Source organism: Silene latifolia, chromosome 5 (assembly GCF_048544455.1).
Source record: "Silene latifolia isolate original U9 population chromosome 5, ASM4854445v1, whole genome shotgun sequence".
NCBI lineage: Eukaryota > Viridiplantae > Streptophyta > Magnoliopsida > Caryophyllales > Caryophyllaceae > Silene > Silene latifolia.
Window position 1 is genome coordinate 13,082,565 of NC_133530.1, and position 5,161 is coordinate 13,087,725.

Genomic DNA, 5,161 nt, shown 5'->3' on the forward strand with positions numbered 1-5,161 from the left:
TAAATAACGTTGCATAAACTGATAGGACGATATTGAGTAATCAGCTCAGGATGATCAGTCTTTGGAATAAGGACAATGTGCGTGTTATTCCATTCCTTAAGCATAACCCCGGAATTTAAGAACTGAAGAACAGCAGCAGACACTAGCGAGCCAATTTGTGGCCAAAAAAACTGGTAGAACCGAGGTGTAATCCCATCTGGACCGGGAGATTTCGAACCATCCATAGTTTGTAAAGCACGAACTACATCCAAATCAGTAAAAGGAGCAGACAGAATGGAGCAATCCTCCAAGGAAAGTGATGGTAAATCCAAAGTCGAAAGAAAGGATTCAGTAGATGTGTAGAGCGAATCGTCTGATGCCAAAGGTGGTGCACACAAAAGCGTCCGAAAATAAGATAAAATTTCACATTCAACCTGTTCCGGTTCATGTAGCCAAATGCCATCAGGTGTACGAAGCGAAACCAGCCGCTGTTTAACAGAACGCTGTCGAACACGATTAAAAAGAAAACGGGTTGGTAAACCATCTAACACTTCATTGCGAAGTTTCACACGTTGAGCCCAGTAGCCATGTTGTTTAGAAATGAGCTGAAGCTGATTTGACCGAGTAATTTGGAAATTATCAGCCGAAGCAAGGTCCGAAATATCAGCTGCCGACAAGTCAAGATCCCTCTCAATAGATGACCAATCAATACCATATGTAACCCGATGGCGAATAACCCATTGCAGGATAGCATACCGCACAGCAGCTAATTTGCGGGAAAGAACATAAGGTAAGGATCCTTTGAAAGGGGTTTGAAAAGTGCAATTGACAAGCGAGACAACTTGTGGCAAATGTAAACACCAGTTATCAATACGGTACGGGCGCTTCGAAGAATTCCGAGCATGAAACAACTGCAAGATAATCGGGGAGTGATCGGAAATGAGAATAGGTAGATTGAGAAGAGAAGTATGCGGAAACATGTCAAACCATTCCTGGGTTGCATAAGCTCTATCAAGGCGTTCCATGATACAGTTATCACCCAATTGTCCATTCATCCAAGTGAAACGTGGTCCAAAAAAAGGAATATCAACCAAACCGTGTTGAAATTTCCATGTTGTGAATTCAACCTGGCCACGGATAGAACTAGATCCACCCAATTTGTCGGTGTAAAATTCAACCTGATTAAAATCCCCAATCACAAGAAAAGGGGTACAACCCGAAATAACATTAGATATGTGATCCCATAAAGATGAACGATACTGAAAAGCAGATTCCCCATATATAAACATAATGTACATATCGTTATACACACCCTGAGGTAGTCTTAAACCCAATTTACAAAAGATAAAATGTGGGTTACTACACAAGACAACAACATCAACTGAATTTTCCCAATACAAAAGAAGACCACCACTCCTACCATTAGAATCCACCCCAAAGTGATTGGGAAAACCTAAATGAGCAGTCTTCATAAACGCAACATCTACAGAAGTATGAGTCTCTTGCAAAAACAAAATCAGCGGATGGAATTTAAGGACACATCTATGTAGATACGGAATTGTAGGATCATCCGCTTCACCAAAGCCCCTACAATTCCAACAAAAGGTAGTCATTGAATCCCGGGTGACGATTTAAGGTCCGCCACCTGACCTAAAAAGAACCGCCCATCTTCAACGCTGGGAGAAGACAGGAAAGGAAACAAAAACCATGTTAGAGAAGGTAAAAGAGAACTCCAAAAACCGCAACCTACAGACACCTTTAAACGCTTTAAAACACCAAAATCCGGGGCAACATCCTCCAAACGCGAAAGCTTGCGTTTCAAATGCCCAGACCCATCAGCAGAAGGCACTGAATGAGGAGATTTAGCCATGGTATAATTAAAACCAGGGAGACCCAGGAAATCATAAAGACACTCAGGGGGGAGTGTATGAAGCTCAAAAACAGAGGAGTCCCAAGTTAAATCCAAAAACTTGGAGCGACTCGACTTCTTAAAAGATGTTCTACTCAAGCAATTAAGATCAGAAAATACCTTCCTTTTGAAGATAAATTTTAAATTCCCTTCTTTTCCTAATTCTAAATTTCTAATCTTTTTCGGTCTTTCCTTATAACATTCAACTAGTTTTTTTGCCCGTGCGTTGCACGGATATTAAAATAATGTGTGATAAATTTCACAATAAAATAAAATATAGACATATAGTACATCGTTCATGTCTCTGATTTTATGTATGCCGCATGACCAACAAATAATTCCCATTAACATAATATTGACATAAGAATAAAAGAGTGTTTGATTAATAAAATACTTTTTTTAGGAAAATAAAATCAATATGAAGTTTATATATATGATACTTGGACTGATAGTTTTTAGAATTTGTTCATTAATACCTGTTTGTTTTTCAATTGGTTAAGGAAAACAATAATATCTACTCTGCATAATCAACTCAATGATGCAACAAATTTCCTGCTTTCGAATAACAACCATAATTTAATCATTGCTGGATCAAATTGTAATTATGTAAAAACATTTAGAGGTAGTTAGAATGTTATATCTCCCGGTCAAACTATAGAAATACGTTTGAATGTGCACCAAATTCCGACGAAATACTACATGGCTAGGGTTGCTTATGACACCCCCCTATAGCAATAGTCTTGGCCCCCATCTTCTCATTTGAAACAAAATCTTTATGCAAACCCCTATATTTCTTCCCTATTCACACACATGATCTAAAACAATCTCATCCCTTGAAAGATTGATCCTTGTCTCCGAAACTTTTCTCAAATTTATCCAACCAAGTGAAAAACTAAACTCCTACTTCTAGAAAATTCCACCATCCGATGGAAACTAACCCCTGCTCTCGACAATGTTGTTTTTTTAGGAAAATAAAACCAATATGAAGTTTATATATATGATACATGGGATTGAGGGTTTTTAGATTATATTCATTAATACCTGTGCGTTTTTCAATTGGTCAAGGAAAACAATAATATCTACTCTACATAATCAACTCAATGATGCAACAAATCTCATTCTTTAGAATAACAACCATAATTTAATCATTGTTGGGTCAAATGGTAGTTACGTAAAAACATTTACAGGTAGTTAAATGTTATATCTCCCGGTCAAACTATAGACGTATCTTTGAATGTGAACCAAATTCCAACGCAATACTACATGGCTGGGGCTGCTTATGACACCCCCTATAACAATAGTCTTGCCCCCATCTTCTCATTTGAAATAAAATCCTTCACCCAGATCCCTGTTTTTCTTCCCTATTCACACACATGATCTAAAACAATCTCATCCCTTGAAAGATCGATCCTTATCTTCGAAACTTCTCTCAAATTTATCCAACCAAGTGAAAAACTAAACCCTTGTTCTAGAAAAATCCACAATCCAATAGAAACTAACCCTTGCTCTTGACAATGTTGTTAGAATTAAGATTTTACTTTAATTTGAATTAATGGGGTCAAGATTAAGTTTATCAGTATGATCTTTTGAGGTTTCTTGTTATTATTCATGTTACCTATATGTTTTAATGCGAGCGATATTTTGCTGATAAATAACCTTATTTATTATCACTATCCTCGTTAAACTCAACACCCTCCACAAATGCACCCTCCCTCCACCCCACTAATTTCCCCGCAAAATAAAATATCAGCCACTATGATTAGTTCTTACTACTTGAAACAACCTCCAATCCCTATTACTATCACTACTTTTCTGCTACGTTTTACATCTAAGAAGTCATAAATCATATTCACCTCCATGAAACACCATTCTTTACTCCAGATGATATGGATTCTCGTCTACCTTATCGAAGACAATTTATTTCTCCTTCAACAAAGAAAATTTTAAGAAGCAATCTTCCCTCTTATCTCTCTCCCTTTTCCTTCCTAGTCTTTTTCTCGCCCCCTTCCCTACCTCCATTCCAGATACTCAAACAAAGTGTTTGGGTACTTTGTTTGTAAACTAAATAAGTTTGAATATTATATATATATATATATATATATATATATATATATATATATATATATATATAAACGAACTTTGCTATTTATTTCATTTTGCATAAATAAATCTAACTACCTTCATCTCATTTTTATTGTCATTTTTTCTTCAAATTTTATTATCTCATAATTATTATACACTTTCAAGATCTAGTAAGGAAAAACTTTAGTCAACTAACTCGTCGTAATCAACCGCATTCCCACTCGAAACAACCTTTAGCCCACTACTTAATCTCTTCGGTTCACACATAAAACGGTCTAAAATGTAAAGCTTTCATCTCTCTCTTGAAAAGTCCATCTAACTAACAGAAAACTAACCGTTACTTTCTGAACTTCATCATTTTTACATCCCGTTAAGATTAAGTTGAACATGACAAAAAAATGCAGAAACTTAGGTTTTGTTTGATAACGACAGATTGAACATTTTTTTTACCATTTTGAGAGTTTTTACACTATTTAAATAACAAATGTGCTACTTTGAGTATTGATCATCGACATATTGAAATAGTAGATTGTGGTGTAATTTCGTGTTTTACATTATGACCTTTAATTAGTATATTATTAGGAAATAAAATTTGATTTTTTTTATCTCTGAGGAAATTAAAGATCAAACTTTATTTTTATCATATTTATAATTAATATTTTTCACTGAAAATATACTCCCTCCAATTCGCCATTTTCTTCCCTATTTCCTTATTTGGTTATTCAGGTTTTCTTCCCTATTTCCTTATTTGGACATAAATTATCTCTAAATGGACTGTTATACCCCCGTCCCAATCAAATCTTCTCAACCCACTGTCATTTACAAAACTCACATCCATCAACAACTACATCTCACATCCGCCATCCACTGCCACCGCTACCCTTATTACGCCCCACCCCGTCCCAATCTCAAGTTCTCAACCTCGTGCCCTTGTTACACCCTACCACCAACACTATCACAATCACGGATACCCCTCCCTCAACCACGCACCACCGCACCAACAACTCCTCCTGTCGTTCTCCCTCTTGCAGCCACCACAAACAACCAACCACCACCACCACTTTGACCCCACAAAACTCAAGATAAAACGAGATCTGACCACCACACTACCACCGCACCTCTGACAACCGCCTTTTTACCACCACCAACCACTACTTCAATTGCAAAAAAAAAGAAAAATAGTGTAAATCT